The sequence below is a fragment of the Schistocerca gregaria genome, chromosome 4, assembly GCF_023897955.1.
Source record: "Schistocerca gregaria isolate iqSchGreg1 chromosome 4, iqSchGreg1.2, whole genome shotgun sequence".
Taxonomy (NCBI): domain Eukaryota; kingdom Metazoa; phylum Arthropoda; class Insecta; order Orthoptera; family Acrididae; genus Schistocerca; species Schistocerca gregaria.
In genome coordinates, this window is record NC_064923.1 from 230,065,308 (window position 1) to 230,090,244 (window position 24,937).

Consider the following 24,937-nt stretch of genomic DNA (forward strand, 5'->3'; position numbering starts at 1 on the left):
TCGACACTGGAGCGTCAGCAAGCGTGATTTCTAGTTCCCTGTACTTGGATCTAGATAAAGGTTCTAAACTTCCGACGTTTCCAGTACAGAACTGCCGAATCATCGGTGCCACTGGAAACAAATCCAAAAATGTCAAATTACAAGCTCTTCTAACTTTTGTTGTTTCCAACGTGCATGTTCGTTATCATTTCCTTGTTGTGGATAATTTAACAGTTCCATGTCTTTTCGGCATCGATTTCTTAAATCAGTATCGATCAGTGATTGACTTAGGGAATGGTATCTGTCAATTGACGGTTGAAAAGCAAAGAATTTTGATACCTTTATCTAAAACAATTAATAACAACAATTCTTATCGGGACGTACGTCACTTGAAAGTACAATCTGTGCCCATCACTAATTTTTCTATGACAAACAATTGCAATTCTTCTTACAATGCTGATAGTAAAACTCTGTGGGAAAAGTGTGCCGAAGCCTACCATCTAACTGATTTGCAAAAACAGAATCTGTTTCACCTTCTTCAACAATTTTCAGTAGTCTTTCAAGATAAACCTGGTATCATACGTGGGTATGTGTACAAGATGGATATCAAACCCCACCTAACATTTTGTCGTACACACTACAATATACCGTGGTCTAAAAAAGCAGCGGTTATGCAGGAAATTAACAGAATGCTACGTTGGAAAATCATAGAAAATTCGCACTCGCCGTATTGCAACCCTTTGTTGTCAGTTTCGAAACCCGATGGAAGCGTGCGTCTTGTTCTCGATGCACGCGAAATCAACAAAATTATTATACCCGTAAATACTCGCCCTGTAAATCTGGACGAACAACTCCTGAAATTTCACAACGCCAAATTTCTGACTAATATCGACATACGATCGTCCTACTACCAGGTTCTTCTACATCCTGAATCACGTAAATATACCGCATTTTTGTGCGAAGGACGATCATACCAATTCCGTGTTTTGCCATTCGGGTTACGAATAAGTGCAGGAATCTTTATCGAGGCGCTTGACGACGTCCTCGGGCCAGATTTACTTTCACAAATCACTCCCTATGTGGATGATTTAGTTGTGGCGACTGCCACCTGGGAAGAACATGTCGATCTTCTAAGACAAATTTTGATTAAATTCGCCGATGCAGGCGTGACAATCAATTTGGAAAAATCAAGGTTTGCCCGACAACAGATTAAGTTCCTTGGCCACATCATCACGCCGGAAGGCATCAGGCCGGACTCTAAAAAGACTGAAGCAATTCGCAACTTTCCTGCACCCCGAACCAAAAAACAACTTAAAGCATTTTTGGGTCTTTCGTCATTTTTCAGAAAGTTCGTGACACAGCAAGCTCTTAACAGCCCACATCTTCTAAATCTACTAAAGAAAAATTCCCTTTGGCGATGGACTACAGAATGTCAAGCCGATTTTGAAAAAATTAAACAATCATTAATCCACGCACCACTCCTCTGTCATCCGGACATGTCAAAAGACTTCTGCCTATCGACCGATGCGTCATCTTATGGACTTGGGGCCTTTTTGTTTCAACTGTCTGTTGAACATGATCGAACAATAGTAAAACCTATCAGTTTTGCCAGTCGCACCTTAACTGAATGCGAGAGATCGTATTCAGTTACGGAACGCGAGACCCTTGCAATTGTTTGGTCTATGCGAAAATTTCAATATTTTCTCTGGGGAAAACATACACGCATCTATACAGACCACCAAGCTTTATCATTTTTACTGTCTTGCAAATTACTTCATTCCCGGCTCACTCGTTGGTGTTTGTCGTTACAAGAATACGATTTCGAAATTATTTACATCTCTGGCGAAACCAATATTGTTGCGGACGCTCTTTCTCGTCTTCCGCACGATGCGAAAAATCTTTCAGATTTGCATGAGCAAACTTCCGACTTTCAGGTCATGTTAATGTATGACGAATCCTACAACCGCTACTATCACCGAATCTGCAGGGATTTTGCACAGTTACAAGATGCCGATCCTAGGTGGTCTACAGTAAAAACAAAATTATGTCAGAATTCAAATTCTAATCTTCAAAATTACTACAAGATCAACAATGGTGTACTGTTTCATCGTTCCCGTCTCGTGTCAGAGCGTTGGTTGGTATGTTTACCGGAAGCTTATGTTGACGACTTCATTTTGTTCACCCACAAAACCTGGGGACATTATGGCATTAATAAATGTGCCGCCAAGATCCTACGCTTCTGCTATTTTCCTAACATGCGACGTAGAGTCCTGCAGGTCATTCGCAAATGTATCATTTGCCAGAAGGGAAAATATTTGAACAAACATGCATCAATTGAATTGCATCCCATTCTTCCAAAGCAACCGCTTGATTTGATTTCCGTAGACATTGGCGGACCCTATCCACAATCCCGCGGTGGTGCTAAATACATTTTGGCTATATTGGACGTTTTTACTAAGTATGTGAAATTGTACGCCTTGCGCACAGCCACTGTTGCGGCTATCATTCGACGCTTTTCGGCCGACTACCTAGCCCGCGTCGGAAAACCTGTCGCTGTCCTAACGGACAATGCATCGTACTTTACGAGTGCAAAGTGGAAATCATTTCTGCAAGATTCCGATATTAAACATGTTCTTACTTCCCGATTTCACCCACAGGGTAACCCCGTTGAGCGAATTTTTAAAGAATTTAATCAATTTATGCGCATCCATTCTTCTACAAAACATTCCAAATGGATAGAATACCTCGCTCCGTTCGAGTACATTGTGAACAATTTGCCACATAGTTCAACCGGATTCTTACCTGCCGAGTTATTATCAGACGAACCAGTAAAAAACTCATGGTCAAGTCCCCTGCCTAAGTTGTCTTCGAACGATATTTCTTTGCAGGAAAAGGTAAGGCAAGCTGCCATTACCCTGGCACACACTGCAGAGCTCCGAAAGAAAAAATTTCATAAACGGGTCAGACCGACACGTGTGTTCGAAATTGATGATTTGGTATTGCTCACAACCCATCCCAAATCTACGAGGCTAAAACGTTTGCTTAAGAAATGGCAATTAGTTTACTCAGGTCCATACCGGATCGTCGATATTCCTCACCCTGGATGTTATTTATTAGCATACCCTACAACACAGAAAGTTAAAGGACTTTACGCCCACCACCACTTAAAGCAGTATGTAAAGTAAGAGAAAGAGAAAGGATGTGCTAGTTACAGCTAAAATGTTAGTGTTAATTGTTAGTCAATGCAAAGAATCATAACGCATTAAACTATAGCAAATCCACGTTAAACATTACATGCAATCCAAGAACTATTTAATCTACGTTATATTTACTATGCTACGAATAATTTGACTACTAGCCAAGGACAACGAAGTTAGCGACCAAACTTACTCCTTAAACAGGCATTTTCTAGAACAGGGAGCTATGTACAAGAAAAAAGATTTTATTATGTTAATAACTGTGATGAATTTGAGAGCCACCAGAATGCTATACTATACGCCAGCATGAGTGAATGATTGTGCTGAAATGAGTGTGAAAGAATGAATGTGAATTTTAGTTTATAAGGTAGTTTTTATGATGATGATGAGGATTTCGTTGTGAGTGAGCCAATGATGCCACCACGTAGTATTATTTGATGATTTGCGATTTATATTGAAGCTGTTCTTTGAGAAGAAAGGTGAATATTAATTATATGAAGCTGTATGAATGAAAACGATACGTGTGTATGAATACTGATAGATGTTGATGAGAAATGATTCGCCGTGTAGGCAATAAAAAAGGAGAAAGAAAAACTTATTTGGTATGTGCCCTATTTAAAAAACCATTATCTCACGCTTGGCATAAAGAGTATGTGTGCTCTCCATCGTAACAAACGTAAATTTTGTACATAGGTCATTGTGGAGGAAAAATGTTTATCAGCCACAGCGAAATAAATAATCTGCTTACGTAGCGAATAAAAATTGCTGTCGTTATAGAATCTCATTCTTTACACAGGCTAATTGTGTAGTACCATGCATGCAGGCTGCCTTCGTAAGATTCGTATTCTACATTTACGAAGGTCGTGTTTAATGGTTACGAACTTATGAACTCACTAACATTAACACTATTTAAAAAAATGTTTTTATCCTGTGAAGTAATTTAGGTGAAATCTAGCACTCATTGCTTGATACTGTGAGGACATGGACATATGTATTTGTGTAAGTGGGATAGTATATAAGTTATGCAATTTTATGTCGTTCTGTCTGGACCAGAGTTAAGAAAATGCGACTCTCATAAAACAATTGCTAGGATACGAAATCTCCCGCTCTCTGCTCATGTTCTCGACCAGGAAACAAAAACCACACGACTACCGGTACGACGTACAATTCACGATTACAAGAAAACATACTTTAGTGTATGAGATTTTTCTTTCTCTTTCAGCAAAGTGGATAAGTTTTTGAAGATTTGTGTGTGAAGCAGTACGACGCAGCTGTCTTCGTGGACACAGCGATTTTCTTGTCTTTATGGAAACTAAAGCGCATTCATTTTCCTTTACCTACAGGAAATTCATATATTTATTTTACTACGTGATACTCACTAAAGTACACCTCTTATGGAAGGATCCTATAGTCATTTATTAGTACGTTTACTGACCGAATTTTTTTCAGGAATATAAACTACCGTGTCATTAAGCGCGTATTTACCTAAACATGACTGATTCAACGAGTGAATTAAACCATATACGGTACTCACATTGATTCTTGCAAAAATCTTTGACTGATTTACAGGAAGTGATTGACAATGATCATTGAATTTCTTTTTGCTTAAACAGCAATTCGGATCAACTTTAAAGGATGAAACTGAATACAACATGAATTGGCTTAAAGTCAGTGACACTTGCGCAATGGCAAAGTTTATGATGCATACGTTACGCAAACAGATACACTATTCGTCGCACACATGTGTGAAAACACTACTGTATTGATGAAGATTTTGTAAATATGAATATAACCCAATCCTTCTATCTTGATCCTACTTCCACCTCCTTGCCCACTGCTGGACAATGGATAGTGGGGTAGTGAGGTTTTTGCACTATTCTTTTGTATATTTTGTCCATTCATAATTTGCAGCACTTAGGGTCTCTCGTCGAGTTTTGCAGAATTCTTGTTGGCAGATGCCATAGATTTCAATATTCTGTAAAGAAGGAGATAGTACTCCGTTAGTGCACATGCACAGCAAGAAATAGATGGCACAACCTGAATTTCGTGTACATAAATATGTCATGTCATGTCTAATTGTAAAATTTTGTAAATGTAAACAACTAGCAATCTCAATATAAATCTGAATTTTGTAAAGTTTCACAGGACACGACTAGCAAAACATGTCTAATTGTAAGTTTTTGAAGATGTAAACAACTAGTATTCTCTATATAAATATGAATTTTGGGAAAGTTTCACAGGTCACGACTAGCAAAGTATTTCAATGGCTATGTAGCAACTTAGCTATGAAGAAGTTCATTTGTATTATGTATATTGAATTTCATGTCTATAGTAGGTAATCATTTTATGTATATGTACATGTCCATTTTTTCTACGTAATTTTGAGCTTGCCTATTCAAAACTTAAATGTCCTCTTGTGAAGGCTACACACAAAACAGTCTTACTATGTGCACCTAATATAAAAAGAGAAAAGATGCAAAGTGTAATTTTGCTCAAAAGTGAAGTGTCTGTGAAAATGTGTTCTCAGAAGGAACAGGACGTCGAACCTCCCTTCTGAACGGTGTAAAAAAAATCAAATAGTGTTGATAAAGAGAAATCAACCAGTCAAGAGTAAAAATATGATAGAAAAGTGTTTTCCGTACAAAGTGATAAGTTTAATCTCAAATTCTACGATAAAGTGCAATGATGCGTATCACAGTGATCCCTACCTTGGAAAGTGCTTGGAAGTCTGCGTTGTACGGTCTTCGGATGCGGCTACCAGTACTGTCGCGTCCGTCGTAAGGGGTGGCGCCGCCAGACGTGTCACCGCCTATTATACCTCAACAGCGGACCCGAGCGCGAGGCTGTACGCAGTGCCGCGGTGCGTGGTGGATGGACCACTTTACCAAAATTACTGCACTCGTGCACGCACAGCCACTCTTAAACACCAACAATACTGACATGAACTTTGTTGTCATCGACAACTTAAAACCAAATTGTATGACCTTTTGTGTTCTTTTGTCGTAAGCAGATTCATTACCTATTGTCCTGATGTGCAAACTGTAAAGTAAACAAAGTTGTGGTGCTGTGACTTTTACTGTGCTTCGCACGACGCACCACACTGAACTGAGGTAAAGCATAGTGCTCACTGGTCGACACAATAAGAACTGTGAATACAGGGTAGCAGCTATTGTTTTAATAACAGGACTGCCAACGGTGCAGGCATCTCTCTAAAAAAAATGAATCATCCATTGATCAATTTCAAAGTGGCTATTTTGTAATGTGCAACAATTTATGTATATTTACTTAAACTTTGTACTTTAGGCTATAATTCTTTATATATGTATGTACTTGTCATATGTTTGAAAATGTTGTATAATGCTGGTGCAAACACTGCACAACCTTGTTCGTCAACTCAAATCTGGTACTGCCGCGAAGTTTGAAAAACTTACGCACCAGTAGAGGGGGCCGTGTGGCGATACCTGTAAGACACCGCTAGCCCACATCTCTCGCGGTGTGAGTTTAACCCCATTTAAATGACGCGCCAAGCGCGCGCCCAGCGGCTGTACGATTAATTAAATAATCGGCGTGCTAATCACAGTTGAAATCTCTGGTCCAGAGGGACGTGAAGAGGCTGTGGTCCAGAGAGAGAGTAGAGTCAGTCGAGTCTTGTGCAGTCTTAAGAGTCAGTCGAGCTAGAAAGTGTCTTGTGAAACGATCATTCTGTGGATAATATTAGTGTGATGATTTCTTTTATATGTGTTGTGTTGTCTTCTTCGATGAGTAAAAAAAAAATACAGGTAAAATAAATTTTTGTGATGTCCATCAATAAGTTCATTCCAGTAAAAATAGAACCACTTCCCTTCACCTTTATTCACCCTTTTTTCTTTCTTTCCTTTCAACAAAACAAAAAACAAAAAATTACCACCCTCCCTTTTTTTTTAATTCCGGACATCACATAGCTCTCTTTCGACAATGGAGTAACCACGGAAACACTTGGTTTGTTTTGTTTGTCTTGTTTTGCTTTAGGGCGCAAAAACAACTGGGGTCAAACGCGCCCAAGCCAAAACTATAGAACACGAAGACAGAGAGGAGTTAAAAAACTACTATGCATCAGTCCCAATCGACAGAAGAAAAGACAACGAAAATAGGGACGTGGAGAAAGGGCTAAAAAGACACCATACAGAAACGGAGGTCCAAGATTAAAAATTAAATGGACTTCGCCATTTTGCTTTGGCGGATAAAAAGTAAAACGCGGACGACAGCCCGCGCGTCATTTGCCAAAACGGCCGATGACTCAGACGGCAAACCCAAGCGGGAACGAAACGGTTAAAAAACGGGCATTCGTCAGGAAGTGGCGGACAGTTAAAACTTGGGCGCAATGTGCACAAAGTGGTGGGATAGCGCCACTTATCAAATGACGATGGCTAAAAAGGTAGTGCCCAATACGCAACCTAGTTAAAATGACCTCCTCCCGGCGGGAGGGCCGAAAGGAGGTCGTCCAAGCCGCTGGGAGAGGCTTCATAAGCTGGAGCTTATTCCTGTGAAGGGAGGACCAGTGGCGATGCCAAAGGGACGGCACCTCCTGACAGACGGCAACACAGAGATCATCGGAGGAAATATAGGAACGAGTGTGCTGAGGTATAAGGACTGCAGCCTTGGCAGCAGCCTCGTTTCCTGGCTGACCGACATGGCCAGGAACCCACAATCATCACAGTGGCTCCACGAAGAGTGAGCAAGTGACAGTTTTCCTGGATCTGTTGCTCTAAGGGATGGGCGGTGTGCAGCGCACATGGACTTCGAAGGGCACTGAGTGAGTCTGAGCAGAGGACACAATTGAAAAGTCTGTGTCGTCGGATGTACTCCGTGGCCTGATACAGGGCGAAGAGCTCGGCTGTAAGTACTGAGCAGTGTGCCGGAAGCCGATATCGAAAGACATGGGCGCCAATGACGAAGGCACATCCGACACCACAGTCAGTCCGAGAGCGGTCAATGTACACAAAGGTACTTTTGCGAAGTTGCATGTGGAGGTCGTGAAAATGAAGATGATATTGCGGGGCTGGAGTAGTGTGCTTAGGAAGCGAATGAAGGCCAAGATTAAGACGGGCCGTTTCATGAAGCCAAGATGGTGACGGGTTCACCAGGAAGGCGGCAGGTAGTGTGAAGTAAAGCTGCTGTAGCAAGTGCCGAAAGTGGACTCTAGGAGGTAAAAGAGAAGAGTGGCGATCAAAGGAGTCATCCGAGAAGGAGGCATAGGATGGGTGGCCATGTATGGCAGACAAACGGCATCCATACCAGCTGAGGAGGAAGTCATGGCGGTAGGACAGTGGTTGTTCAGCAGCTTAAACATACAGACTCTCGACTGGGCTGGTGTAAAAGGTGCCAGTGGCCAAATGGATGCCACGATGGTGGATAGTGTTGAGACAGCATTAGAGGAATGTAAGTGCAGATGCATGAACAAAGCACGCGGAGTCGAGTTTCGAATGGACAAGGGACCAGTACAGACGGAGGAGGGTGGTTCGATTGGCACCCCAGGAAGTACCATTGAGGACATTGAAGGACCGCGTACTGGGTGATAAGCCTGTGAACCGGAATGTTCGCTCTGCCGTGTGCTGTGCTCTACAAGATGGCCACCGGCCTCTTTCTCTGGTAAGTCGCCGTGAGCGTCTGCAGAGCCTCACGCTTCCTAGTCTGACACTGCCAGCACAGTGCGCTGCGGCTGTCGCGCCATTTGGCTGCGGATCTTCAATCTTATAACTGATGGGTCAAGCGCATGGTCCGATCCCACTCGTCAGCTTCGACCAATGACGTGCTGTGTGAGGTCATGAGTTAAAGGTGCGAAGGATGTGAGAGGCCTATTATTAGATGTTATCCGTGTTTGTCTTAGCAACTGGCGTAAACTGTGCTGTTTATTCCAAATATGACTTCATGTGTCAAAGCAGACGCAAGGAATCGGACCCTAAGCTGATTACCAATCTGCTAGGCATTCTGGCGTGCTGAGGGTAATTACTCTCATGTCTCATATCTATTGGAAAGATGCAAGGTGGATGTAATTAAACTTCACTACTTGAGAGGGCACTATGAAAAGCGGGTGACCAGAGTACGATGAGGATTTGTGGAAACATTTATAAGGAAATCACACTTTAATTTTCACATGAGTAGATAACGAGTGTTACCATGCTTACGATCCAAGTTACAAACGCTGCTCCTTGTGACGAGCATCTGCATCCACCACAGACTGGTAGTCTGTACGGATATCATTTCACAATTGTTTGCAGCTCTTTTAGAACGGTGGACCATGGAATGTTCAGCGGTCGTACAACAGCTCTTGCACTACATGGTGATAGCACATTGTGTCCAGTGTTCGCAGCCATGGCAACAGTAACTTCATCAACAATTTGTGGTCCAATTCCTGTCGGCCTCTCCCAGGAACAATTCGCAAACCGCCAGTTAATTAGAATTTCCAAATCATGTTCTTCAACCCCAGTGCAGAAAGAGGACACCTCCGTATTCCTGTAATGTGTCGATACTAGCGAAGGGTATAAGTATTATCGCTGTTGTTTTGAATGGTGTAAATTGCTCTGAGCACTATGGGCCTTAACATCTGAGGTAATCAGTCCCCTAGAACTCAGAGCTACTTGAACCTAACCAACCTAAGGACATCACACACATCCATGCACGAGGCAGGATTCGAACCTGCGACCGTAGCGGTCGCGCGGTTTCAGATTGAAGCGCCTAGAACCGCTCGGCCACACACGCCGGCTGTTGCTTTGATGAAACAGTTTCACGAGTAGAGCCTTGTTCAGCCTGTCTAGACCCATGTTGACGTCTTCAACTGTAATGTGCACTGATGCTTGTGTTTCAGGCTTACATCACCGTACCAGTAGCGGCGCCTAACGGCAATTCATGACGTTAACACTACCAACAACGCTATATTTGCAGCCAGCAGTGTGAACATCATTCCTATGTAGTTCGATACCACTACAGTAAATAGTTTTCTAGTCACACTGGCACAGGTAGCGGCGGTTTAATTATAGCCAACCTGTATTTCTAAAAGTGATACGATAAATTTATGACCGTGTAAGGATGTCTTGTTGAGAGTTGGAGCTTAGGGAAATTGTCAGATGCGGGCAAGCAGAATTTACTGAAAACACGTCGAGTTAAAATGCCACCACTAATAAATGCAGGCTTTGTGGCCGAACGATTCTAGGCGCTTCAGCCTGGAACCGCACGACCGCTACAGTCGCAGGTTCGAATCCTGCCTCGGGCATGGATATGTATGATGTCCTTAGGTCAGTTACGTTTAACTAGTTCCTAAGTTCTAGGGGACTGATGACCTCATATGTTAAGTCCCATAGTCCCCAGAGCCATTTGAACCATTTGAACCAATAAATGGTTACAGCAGTTTCAGTGAAGTTTCAATGAATAAAATGAGTGACTTCTTCTACTGTCTCTAACTAACTCAAAGCTTTTTCTGTGTAATTTCGAGAATAAGCGTTGTGTAAATTTGCGTATTGTTCTCTCTGATCGGCATTATTGTGTTACGGCAGCTTGGTGGTTATGGTCTACTGGGTAAAACTGAGATCTATTTAGATATACGTACATAAAAACTATCAGATTATGCTTTTATGTACAAAGGAAAACGGTACATGTCCGTTTAGATGCGCCGCGAATATTATCAGCAGTAAAGCACTACTTTATACACTCCTGGAAATTGAAATAAGAACACCGTGAATTCATTGTCCCAGGAAGGGGAAACTTTATTGACACATTCCTGGGGTCAGATACATCACATGATCACACTGACAGAACCACAGGCACATAGACACAGGCAACAGAGCATGCACAATGTCGGCACTAGTACAGTGTATATCCACCTTTCGCAGCAATTTCTGGCTGCTATTCTCCCATGGAGACGATCGTAGAGATGCTGGATGTAGTCCTGTGGAACGGCTTGCCATGCCATTTCCACCTGGCGCCTCAGTGGGACCAGCGTTCGTGCTGGACGTGCAGAACGCGTGAGACGACGCTTCATCCAGTCCCAAACATGCTCAATGGGGGACAGATCCGGAGATCTTGCTGGCCAGGGTAGTTGACTTACACCTTCTAGAGCACGTTGGGTGGCACGGGATACATGCGGACGTGCATTGTCCTGTTGGAACAGCAAGTTCCCTTGCCGGTCTAGGAATGGTAGAACGATGGGTTCGATGACGGTTGGGATGTACCGTGCACTATTCAGTGTCCCCTCGACGATCACCAGAGGTGTACGGCCAGTGTAGGAGATCGCTCCCCACACCATGATGCCGGGTGTTGGCCCTGTGTGCCTCGGTCGTATGCAGTCCTGATTGTGGCGGTCATCTGCACGGCGCCAAACACGCATACGACCATCATTGGCACCAAGGCAGAAGCGACTCTCATCGCTGAAGACGACACGTCTCCATTCGTCCCTCCATTCACGCCTGTCGCGACACCACTGGAGGCGGGCTGCACGATGTTGGGGCGTGAGCGGAAGACGGCCTAATAGTGTGCGGGACCGTAGCCCAGCTTCATGGAGACGGTTGCGAATGGTCCTCGCCCATACCCCAGGAGCAACAGTGTCCCTAATTTGCTGGGAAGTGGCGGTGTGGTCCCCTACAGCACTGCGTAGGATCCTACGGTCTTGGCGTGCATCCGTGCGTCGCTACGGTCCGGTCCCAGGTCGACGGGCACGTGCACCTTCCGCCGACCACTGGCGACAACATCGATGTACTGTGGAGACCTCACGCCCCACGTGTTGAGCAATTCGGCGGTACGTCCACCCGGCCTCCCGCATGCCCACTATACGCCCTCGCTCAAAGTCCGTCAACTGCACATACGGTTCACGTCCACGGTGTCGCGGCATGCTACCAGTGTTAAAGACTGCGATGGAGCTCCGTATGACACGGCAAACTGGCTGACACTGACGGCGGCGGTGCACAAATGCTGCGCAGCTAGCGCCATTCGACGGCCAACACCGTGGTTCCTGGTGTGTCCGCTGTGCCGTGCGTGTGATCATTGCTTGTACAGCCCTCTCGCAGTGTCCGGAGCAAGTATGGTGGATCTGACACACCGGTGTCAATGTGTTCTTTTTTCCATTTCCAGGAGTGTATGATAGATGTGAAATGCACAACAAGCAGCTACTCGGACGAAACGAATTAAGAGGTCAGTCCAGACATTCTGATACTTCCTTTGAGAAAAATCCTATATAGGACGGCTACATATACCTGTAAAAAAGAAGTGAGTCCGTTTGCTTTATCAGTCCAGTGTTACACTGAAACTGCACACACACGTCATATATGTTAAATCGGTTAATCGTACTCGATTATGGTTACTTGAAGCAAAACAGCATTTGCGATGTGAAAAATAAGGTATGTATTGGTCATAAGTTGAAACATAATTACAGGGAAATTATAATACGGATACGAATCTCAGGTTGATATAACCTCGAAAGATCTGTGAGATATATGGGAAGCTACGTATTCAATATCACTGATAAATACACAGCTACCCCGAAGAATTTTATTGTTAAGGTTTCTGCTTGTTCAATTTATGATTATCCTTAATATCGCAACTTAAGAACCTCACAGGTCCCAGAAAAATGGCGGCAACATCGCCTCCACACGGACTAAAAATGCAGTTTAGCCAGGAAACACTGCTGTACACACCTAGACACATTACTGACAACTTTGGATGTTTCAGTATGTGCGATCCATCTCAAATACGAGGGTTGGAACTTAAATAGTGGCAACTATTTATTCACAACCGGTACAAAAGATTTACATGTTTGCACCTGTTACTGTCCTTCAAAGTAGTCACCAGCGTTGTGTAGAACCCGTTGCCAGCGATGTGGGAGGGTAGTATACCGTTAGTAGAGCCTGTTGTGTTGATGGTGCGGACGGAGCGGTCTCTTGTCTGTCGAATCTCTGGAACAGTTCTGAAGCGAATACCACGAAGTGGTTCCTTCATCTTCAGAATCAAATCAAGGACATAATTCCCTGGGTTATTGTGGATGGTAGAGTACTCCCCAGTCCCATCGACCGAACAGAGAAGCCACAGCTTGCGCTGTATGCGCCCGCGCGTTGTCGCGCAAAATGATGGGTGGGTTGCGTAGGAAGTGTCGCCGTTTCTTTCGCAACACTATAATTTTGCACGACAATGCACGGGTGCATACGGCGCAAGCTGTGTCTGCTCTGTTCGTTCCATGGGACTGGGAAGTACTGTAACATCCTCCATACTCAACGGACTTAAGCCCTTGTGACTTTGATTTGATTCCGAAGATGAAAGAACGTTCGTATAAAGCATTTCAGCGATGAATTTGTTATATGCTCCATAATAGTAAATCGTTCGTTCGACGAGACATGTGGTGTACACTATACGTAGTAGGAAATATCGAATGAGGGTCCTATAAACGATTGATGTGTTTAGTTTCGATGTTAGAGAGGGAGACTCATTCTGGAACGCATCGCCCACGAATAAAGCCAAGCAGAGGTAGTTGTTTCCTTTTCTACACGTCCGTCTCTACTCAGCAGTCCACCTAGCGGAGTGTTGAGAAGGCTGCTCCTGGCAACGCTATCAAACCTATTCCTCATTCTCCCTATTCCTCTCCTCGCCACTCTCCCCCAACCAGTTCTGTTCTCGCATGGAATGTGGGAACCATGAATTCGGCAGATCTCCGAGTGAGTTCTCTTCGTGGCCATTTCGCGGAAGAATGTAATGTCACGTTGACAGCGCAATGATTAGAGACGAAGCTCAAGCTCGGATTACGAGCGGATGGGTAAGGAAACCGATAACACCCTTTTCAAGGGAAGCATCCCGGAATTTGCCTAGAGAGATTTGTGGAAATCACAGGAAGCCTAAATCTGGATGGGTGGACAAAAATTTTAACCGTCTACCTCACTCGGTCCTAACGAAACGGGCCGCTCTTCGCTGGATCTTCTGCACCTTTTTTTTCTAATATCATCCTGGTAAAGAGTCCCAGACCGGTGGTCAGAACTCAACAGAGGGGCGGGAGATTGTTTCTTAAGCCACTTCCTTCGTGGATGAATTACATAGCCTTAAGTTTCTTTCGGTGGATCTCTGTTATCTGCATTTGCTACTGCTAATTACATGGCATCATTTCAATTCGGATTGCTTCAGACTGTTAATCCTAGGTATTTTCGCTCGTTGTTGTTATCTTTAATCTATTGCCAATAGCGTAATGGAACAGTATTGGATCTCCTCGCTTTACGTTTACTTCCTGCTTTTCTGTACAGTCCTCTGCTATTGGGCAACAGCACCTTCCCCGAAAATCCTCACTAGATCATTCATATACATTGTAAACGGTGACTGCCCTGTAACTCTACCTTGTGTTACTTCCGAAATTTCTCATATCTCAATTTGTTGCTTCCCATCAAGAACGACAGGCCGGTTTCTGCCTGAAAGGAAGTTCTGCTCCAATCACAAACCAGGTTCGATACTCGAATAGCTCTTATTTCTTTCACTAATCGTCAGTGCAGAACTGTATGGAATACGTTCCGAAAATCAAACAACACTGCGTCTATTCGGGGACCGTCGTCTACTGCGCTCTGGATCTCATGGTTGAATAGAGTGAGCTTACATCCTAGAGATCGGAATCCATTCTAGTTTCCACAGAGCAGATTTTCTTTCTCCAGGAAAGTCATAATTCGTCCAAATAAAATACACGGTGATTATAATTAATGTTAAACTTTCAAACCGCTGTACAGATAACATCAGTGGTCAGAAATACGTCAAATTGCAACGGAATATTATCGGAGAAGGGAGAAAACGTATGGCAGAAGAAAATAAATAATTGCAAAATGTAGCAATAGATGGCACTGTAAGCATCATAATTTAATAGTGGTTGACTACAAATAACGGTCTATCCGACGATATATGCGGTTGGATAGAAAGTTTTCTAACAGACAGTGAGCAGTGTGTCGTCCTGAACGGGGTGACTTCAACAGAAAACAAGTGTAACTTTAAGTGTGCCCCAGGGCAACATAACAGGTGCTCTGCTTTTTACGATTTACACAAACGATCTGGTTGATGGTATTGGCAGCGGCCTTAGACTGTTTGCCGATGATGCTGTAGTCTACAGGAAAGTAGTATCATGAGAAAGTTGTGAACAAATCAGTGAGGATTTGCAAAAAATAAATGCGTGATGTAACGACTAGCAGTTATCTCTCAATATTAGTAAGTGTAACCCACTGCGTATAACAAGGCGAAAATCCCCATTAATGTACGAGAACAAAATAGATGCTCCGTCTTTAGAAGCGATAACATCCGTCAAGTATCTGGGTGTGACTATTCGAAATGATCTCAAATGGAATGATCAGATTACACAAGTAACGGCTAAGGCGAACTCTAGATAGCAGTTTATTGGTAGAATCCTGAAGCTATGCAATCCTTCAACAAAGGAAATAGCTTACAATACGTTAGTTCGTCCGGTCTTGGAGTATTGTTCGTCTGTATGAGACCCTTACCAGTTGGGTCTGATTCAAGAGATTGAGAAGGTCCAAAGAAGATCGGCAAGATTTGTGACTGGTACACTTAGCCATCGCGACAGCGTTACAGATCTCATAGAAAGTTTGAATTGGGACACACTTGCAGATAGACGGCGCTGTAAACAGAAGAGGGTGCTCACTAAATTCCGGAATGCGATCTTCACCGAGGATGTAGAGCATATATACTTTCAAATCGTGCAGTGATCACGTTTCAAAGAAAAGGGAAATAAGAGCTCGTACGGAGACGCTCAGACAGTCGTGTTTACCTCGCGCGATCCGCTAGTGGAACAGCGAGGAGGGTGGGGGTGGAGGGAGGGGGGGGGGGGGGGGGAAATATGACTTTGGCGCGAATTGTGCCCTCCACCACACACCGCTTGGTGGCTAGCGGAGTATATATGTAGATGTAGATGACAAATGAATCATACGACAATGCCTAAGGTGTACGTTTGACGTTAAACAAACTGTACTGGTCAGTGTGCACGGGTGTCCAGATATACTACTGATAGTTACAGGGTGTTTCAAAAATGACCGGTATATTTGAAAAGGCAATACAAACTAAACGAGCAGCGATAGAAATACGCCGTTTGTTGCAATATGCTTGGGACAACAGTACATTTTAAGGCAGACAAACTTTCGAAATTAGAGTAGTTACAATTGTCAACAACAGATGGCGCTGCGGTCTGGGAAACTCTATAGTACGATATTTTCCACATATCCACCATGCGTAGCAATAATATGGCTTAGTCTCTGAATGAAATTACCCGAAACCTTTGACAACGTGTCTGCGGAATGGCTTCACATGCAGATGAGATGTACTGCTGCAGCTGTTCAATTGTTTCTGGATTCTGGCGGTACACCTGGTCTTTCAAGTGTCCCCACAGAAAGAAGTCACAGGGGTTCATGTCTGGCGAATAGGGAGGCCAATTCACGCCGCCTCCTGTATGTTTCGGATAGCCCAAAGCAATCACACGATCATCGAAATATTCATTCAGGAAATTAAAGACGTCGGCCGTGCGATGTGGCCGGGCACCATCTTGCATAAACCACGAGGTGTTCGCATGGTCGTCTAAGGCAGTTTGTACCGCCACAAATTCACCAAGAATGTCCAGATAGCGTGATGCAGTAATCGTTTCGGATCTGAAAAATGGGCCAATGATTCCTTTGGAAGAAATGGCGGCCCAGACCAGTACTTTTCGAGGATTCAGGGACGATGGAACTGCAACATGGGGCTTTTCGGTTCCCCATATGCGTCAGTTCTGTTTACTGACGAAGCCGTCCAGGTAAAAATAAGCTTCGTCAGTAAACCAAATGCTGCCCACATGCATATTGCCGTCATCAATCCTGTGCACTATATCGTTAGCGAAAGTCTCTCGTGCAGCAATGGTAGCGGCGCTTAGGGGTTGCCGCGTTTGAATTTTGTATGGATAGAGGTGTAAACTCTGGCGCATGAGACGATACGTGGACGTTGTCGTCATTTGGACCGCAGCTGCAACACGGCGAATGGAAACCCGAGGCCGCTGTTGGATCACCTGCTGCACTAGCTGCGCGTTGCCCTCTGTGGTTGCCGTACGCGGTCGCCCTACCTTTCCAGCACGTTCATCCGTCACGTTACCAGTCCATTGAAATTTTTCAAACAGATCCTTTATTGTATCACTTTTCGGTCCTTTGGTTACATTAAACCTCCGTTGAAAACTTCGTCTTGTTGCAACAACACTGTGTTCTAGCCGGTGGAATTCCAACACCAGAAAAATCCTCTGTTCTAAGGAATAAACCATGTTGTCCACAGCACACTTGCACGTTGTGAACAGCACACGCTTGCAGCAGAAAGACGACGTACAGAATGGCGCACCCACAGACTGCATTGTCTTCTATATCTTTCACATCACTTGCAGCGCCATCTGTTGTTGAAAATTGGAACTACTGTAATATCGAAAGTTTGTCCGCCTGAAAATGTACTGTTGTCCCAAGCATATTGCAAAAAACGGTGTATTTCTGTCGCTGATTGTTTAGTTTTTATTGCCATTTCAAATATACCGGTCATTTTTGAAACACCCTGTATGTAAGCCCATCCACCACAGCAAGGTCATATCACATCGGATGAGAAAGATCAGCCTTTAATTGTCCTGAGCCCAAATACGGCATAAAAATCATCACTCACGTCGGTTCTTATTGTCCTGAGGCCAAAGCCGCATAAATGCAGCAATCACATCAGTTTTTAATCGTCCTGAGGTCAAAAACCGCATCAATCCACATAAAGTTGGATTATTAATTTCCGCAAAACATGTTCAGTATGCTGTCCACCGTTTTCTGCAACAAGTTGAAAACGAGAAACAGCATGTTTCACAATTGTTCAAAGTGTTTCGGGGATCATGGTCAGAATCTGTTGCGCAGTGTATGCCTTCAATGTAACTAAGTTTGCAGTCGGAACACTGAACACAACATCTTTCAGATAGCCCCAAGCCAGAAGTCACACGGATTACGATCAGGTGATCGGTACGGGCAAGCTGTTGGGACATGGCGGCTGACAATTCTAGCATTTCCAAAATAGCGCTTCAGCATGTGCGGAGGTTCCCCCGTCTTGCATAAAAATTATCCTATGTACACATCTACGCTGTTGGAGAGCGGGAATAGCGCGGTTGCGCTAAAGACACTCGTAGCGCTTACTAGTGACAGTACAGGTAACAGGACCGGAAGCACGTCTCTTCGAAAAAATATGGCCCTATAATAAATGATGCCATAAACCAGCACCACACAATGACCATTTCAGGATGAAGTGGTACTGGTTGTTTTGCGTGTGGATTTTCCGTTGCCCATATGCGACAATTCTGTGTATTGACGTATCCTGTCAGATGGAAGTGGGGTTCGTCTGTCCACAAAATCTTCCACTGCCAATCCCTGTCCACTCCCTTGCGAGCAAGAAATTGTAAAGCAAAGGCCTCTCTTGCTGGCAGGTCAAGAGGAAACAGCTCGTGCACATGGGTGACTTTGAATGGATAGCAAAGAAGCATGTACTGTAGGATATTACGCGCTGTGCTCATGGGTATGTCCAGTGTTGAGGCAGTTCTCGTCGCACTACACGTTTGCACACCACCACTCGTCTCCTCCTACACTGCTGTGGCCGCTGCTCCCACTGACGTCGAATCAATTCGTTTCCTCCCTCTACCAGGTGGCACACCAAAAGAACCCGTCATTTCCAATTTCCGAATCATTTTCTCCAGACCCACGACCATCATTGGACCAACGCCTGCTTTCAAACCCTTCAGTGTTCGGAACTTCTGCACAGCGACGCGTTTACAGTCATCATGCCTGTAATACAGCTTTACAAGCAGAGCGCTATCCTGCATTGAGACAGTCATGGCGAACGTCGCAGACGCGAAAGAAGGAAAATCCGTATACCCGGCGTGTTTATACCAACTTCAATGAGTCGTGCGGCCGACAGGTGTTTGCATTTAGGTATTCTGTCATTTATCTATTGATGAATTTTCAAACTATTTTTTTTTCTTCTGCCATACGTTTTACCCTTGCTCCGATGATATTCCGTTGTAATTTGATGTCATTCTGACCAGTGGTGTTAATTCTACAGCCTTTTGAAAGTTTAATTATAGCCACCCTGTATGTTCCACAGCTCTACAACAGAATGACGTCAGCTGTTAAACCCAATAATCGTATGCCTGTAACCGACCACTCCTTTTTCCCATACGCTTGGTAATCTTCGGTGTTGTTACCATCTACGATAAATTGACGCTAGAAACGGAGCAATTTCTTTTGCATAACCTCGACTGGGGATGACTGAAAGAACGAACAGTATTTTATATTCTACAGTAAAACAGTTTCGGTAAACTGATTCCGCATTTCGGCCTTCTGTCATCTTCCGTTTCGGTGCTAATTTGTGCCTGAACGGCTGAATAGATATTTCTAATGCTCTTACTAGTTTTCGCAACTCCAAGAATTCTTCAGATTTTCAGTAACATCGGTTGGCAGAATTTTTTCTTATTTTTAGCCAACGCGAGTAGACAACAGTACAGATCACCGTCGTACGCTGACCTCATCCTCACCTCCGTGTTAGGATAATTGATGACTTATCATCCCTATTAAATGTGTGCCCCATTAACGACCCGACACCGTAGATATTGAAGACAAGGACAAGGCAGATTGTGGACGGAGGCTCATAGGAGAGAATAGTTCTGTATCTGGATCTGCATTAACATCTACATCAGCCACTGTACAACCTGCGGAGGTGGGTGTATAATACATCACAACAACTTTCTTCCTCCGCAATCCAATGGCAAACGAGGAATAGAAATGAAGATCGTCGGTACCCTTGTGTACGACCCCAATTTCGTCTAATTATAGCCTCATAGTCACTGTGCAAGTTTGGGGGAATCTATGTTCCTTAGTTCGTGTTGGAACGAGAGACCTCGAAATGCTAACAATAAGACCCTCTGCGATGTACAGGACGTTACTGAGCATTTCTGTGACGCTCTCACTCCGTCTTCACGAATCCGTGAAGAAACGTTAAACTCTTCTTTGAATCTTTTCAGTGTCTTCTGGTAGTCCAAATGGTAAGGGGCACAACCAAACGAATAACCCAACAATTGTTGGAAATAGGATTTTTTTTGTGACTCCCTTAGTCAGCAGACTCCAGTCTTGGAGTTCTCCTGATTAATCTCAGTCTCGCAGCTGCCTTCGCCACGGTTCGATTTATATATTTTAACATTTTGCATCTTTCCAGAGCAATGTTCCTGACTACTTTATGGTTGCGAGTTGGCAACAACGACCGGTCGTCACCATGGAGTCAAAGATATCAGTCTTTACGTTTTTTATATTTTCTTAAGTCAAGAGTCAGGAAACTGATTTTATACCACTGCCAGTCAGCTTCAAATTCTCCTATGTCTTGTAACATTTTTTTCGCGGTGTGAGATTTTGTTACTACTCTTATACTGTCAGTGCCTTAAAGCACTAAGACTTTTATCTGCTGGTTCCTTTATCAAATTTACTGTGAACAATAACAGTTCTCTCACAATTCAATGTAGTACACGATACATACTTCCAATTTGAACGATGTCCTGTTAGGCGCAGGAGATTCAGATGTAGAATAAGAGTTCAGCAGAGCTCTGAAAGGCTTAGGATCAATCAAGACGCAACGGGTAGATAACACGCATTCGAAATTTCTGAAATCTTTAGGAGAAAAGACAATTCAATTTGGTTTTAAAAGTTACGAAATTGGAGAGAAACCATAGCTTTGAGAAGGCAGTCAACTAAACGATTATCCAAGTCAGTGTGTAGAATCTATGAGACTGAAGACATACCACTATCTCGAAAACACCAAGGGCAAGATAAGAGCGAGAACCATCGCACAGTTAGCTCAACAGCTCATACGTCCAAGTTACTGACAACAATAACACACAGAAGACTGGAAAAGAAAATTAAGGATCCGTTAGATGATGATCAGTTTGGCTTTTGGAGAGGTAAAGGCACCAGAGAGGCAATTTTGACGTAGCGATTGATAACGAATGCAAGACTAAAGAAAAACCAAGATATTTCACAGCATTTGTCGACCGAACATAGGTTCAACAATGTAAAATGATGCAAGCTGTCCAAAACTCTGCGAAGAATAGAAATAAACTTAAGCGAAAGACAGGTAATATACAACATGTGCAAAAACCAAGAGGAAACGTCCAAGAATGAAGTGGTCGGATTAAAGAGGGTGTAAGAAACGGCTGCATTCTTTCGGCTTTGCTGTTCAATCTATACATCGGAGGAGCAATGAGGGAAACAAACGAAAGTTTCAGGAGTGAGATTAAAATTCAGGGTGAAAGGATATCAATTATTCGCTGATTACATCGATGTCCTCGGTTCTGAGGATGCATTTGGAGCACAGTGTTGTTTGGTAGTGAATAATGGACTATGGGGAAATCGGAAAAGAAGAGAACCGGAACTTTGAGATGTGGTGTTATAAGAGAATGTTGAAAATTAGGTGAATCGACGAAGAAAGGAACGTACAGGTAACACTAACAACAGGGAGGGACAGGATGAAAGGACACGTGTGAAGGCACTAGGGAATAGCTTCTACGATACTAGAGGGAGGAACAGAAGGTAAAAGCTGAAGGGGAAGAAAGCGATTGGAATGTCTGCAACAAATAATTTGACGACGTAGAGTGCAGCTGCTACTCTGAGCCGAAGATTTGACACAGAAGAGGAAGTTATAGCGCACCGTATCAAACCAGAGAGAAGGCTGGTTACACACACACACACACACACACACACACACACACACACACACACACAGAAGCTGTCGTCAGATTAAATCACCAAACATGTGGCGGCATTTCTAGAATCATTTTCTTAAAGCGCTGACGTGTATCCCAATAATAGCACCATACGGCATAACAATATCTCCTGTTCATCCAGTCCACGTGTTTTGAAATGTCACAAAGAAGTAATGCGTTTCATTCGCTATATGTTTTCGAAAAAACAACCTTTTATGTTATGAACTTCAGTTCCTTTATCAAATATACTGAAGAGGTTCTCCAGAGAATCGACGAGGAAAGAAACGTACAGGTAACACTAAAAACTAGAAGGGACAGAATGAAAGGACACGTGTGAAGGCGCAGCTCATACTTGGACGTATGAGCTGTTGAGCTAACTGTGCGATGGTTCTCGCTCTTATCTTGCCCTTGGTGTTTTCGAGATTGTGCTTTGTCTTCAGTCTCATAGATTCTATACACTGACTTGGATAATCGTTTAGTTGACTTCCTTCTCAAAGCTATGGTTTCTCTCCAATTTCATAACTTATAAAACCAAATTGAATTGTCTTTTCTCCTAAAGATTTTAGAAATTCCGAATGCATGTTATCTACCCGTTCCGTCTTGTTTGATCCTAAGCCTTCCAGAGCCCTGCTGAACTCTTATTCTACTCCTGGATCTCCTGCGCCTATGATTAGACCTCACGCATTTCTAAGGTTTTCTCACGGGAATTTCTGCCATACGTACATCTGTAATTCACTGTAGTGTCGCTGCGTGATCTCTCACTACTATTACAACTTGGAACGACGAACGCGAAACATTATTTACGTCAGTGATTGTGCCATTGTGCTTCACGGAATCATCAAAGTGCGAAACTAAATACACGCCATAAACTGAAATAATTGAAAGATCTGGAACTCATTACTTATCTGGTTGACTTTATTTTATTTTATTCTAAACTAGTTCACCTGACCCCCCAACCCCCCCCCCCCCCCCCCCCCCCCCCATGACCATGGAACTTGCCGTTGGTGGGGAAGCTTGCGTGCCTCAGCGATACAGATGGCCGTACCGTAGGTGCAAACACAACGGAGGGGTATCTGTGGAGAGGCCAGACAAACCTGTGGTTCCTGAAGAGGGGCAGCAGCCTTTTCAGTAGTTGCAGGGGCAACAGTCTGGATGATTGACTGATCTGGCCCTGTAACACTAACCAAAACGGCCTTGCTGAGCTGGTACAGCGAACTGCTGAAAGCAAGGGGAAACTACAGCCGAATTTTTCCCGAGGACATGCCTCTTTACTGTATGGTTAAATGATGACGGAGTCCTCTTGGGTAAAATATTCCGGAGGTAAAATAGTCCCCCATTCGGATCTCCGGGCGACGACTACTCAAGACGACGTCGTTATCAGGAGAAAGGAAACTGGCGTTCTACGATTCGGAATGTGGAATGTCAGATCCCTTAATCGGGCAGGTAGGTTAGAAAATTTAAAAAGGGAAATCAATAGGTTAACGTTAGATATAGTGGGAATTAGTGAAGTTAGAGGTCTGGAGGAACAAGACTCTTGGTCAGGTGACTACAGGGTTATAAATACAAAATCAAATGGTGGTAATACAGGAGTAGGTTTAATAATGAATAAAAAAATAGGGGTATGGGAAAGCTACTACAAATAGCATAGTGAACGCATTATTGTGGCCAAGATAGACACGGAGCCCACCCCTACGCAGTAGTACAAGTTTATATGCCAACTAGCTCTGCAGATATTATAGAAATTGATGAATAGTATGATTAGATAAAAGAAATTATTGAGGTAGTGAAGGGAGACGAAAATTTAATAGTCATGGGTGACTGGAATTCGAGAGTAGGAAAAGGGAGCGAAGGAAACATAGTAAGTGAATATGGATTGGGGGTAAGAAATGAACGAGGAAGCCGCCGGGTAGAATTTTGCACAGAGTATAACTTAACCATAGCTAACACTTGGTTCAAGAATCATAAAAGAAGGCTGTATGCATGGAAGAAGCCAGGAGATACTGACTGGTTTCAGATAGATTATATAATGGTAAAACAGATTTAGGAACCAGTTTTTAAACTGTAAGACATTTCCAGGGGCAGATGTGGACCTGACCACAATCTATTGGTTATGAACTGTAGATTAAAACTGAAGAAAAATCAAAATGGTGGGAATTTAAGGAGATGGGACCCGGATAAACTGAAAGAACCAGAGGTTGTAAAGAGTTTCAGGGAGAGCATAAGGGAACAATTGACAGGAATGGGGGAAAGATATACAGTAGAAGAAGAGTGGGTAGCTCCGAGGCATGAAGTAGTTAAGGCAGCAGAAGATCAAGCAAGTGAAAAGACGAGGGCTAGTAGAAATCCTTGGGTAACAGAAGAAATATTGAATTTAATTGATGAAAGGAGAATATATAAAAATTCGGTAGTAGAAGCAGGCAAAAAGGAATACAAACGTCTCAAAAATGAGATCGACAGGAAGTGCAAAATGGCTAAGCAAGGATGGCTAGATGACAAATGTAGAGATGTAGAGGCTTATCTCACTAGGGGTAAGATAGATACTGCCTATAGGAAAATTAAAGAGACCTCTGGAGATAAGAGAACCACTTGTATGAACATCAAGAGCTCAGATGGAAACCCAGTTTTAAGCAAAGAAGGGAAAGCAGAAAGGTGGAAGGAGTATTAGAGGGTCTATGCAAGGGCGAAGTATTGAGGACAATATTATGGAAATGGAAGAGGATGTAGATGAAGATGAAATGGGAGATGCGATACTGCATGAAGAGTCTGACATAGCATTGAAACAAGGCCCCGGGAGTAGACACCATTCCATTAGAACTACTGACAGCCTTCGGAGAGCCAGTCCTGACAAAATTCTACCATCTGCTGAGCAAGATGTAGGAGACAGGCGAAATTCCCTCAGACTTCAAGAAGCATATAATAATTCTATTCCCAAAGAAAGCAGGTGTTGAAAGATGTGAAAATTACTGAACTATCAGTTTAATAATACAGAGCT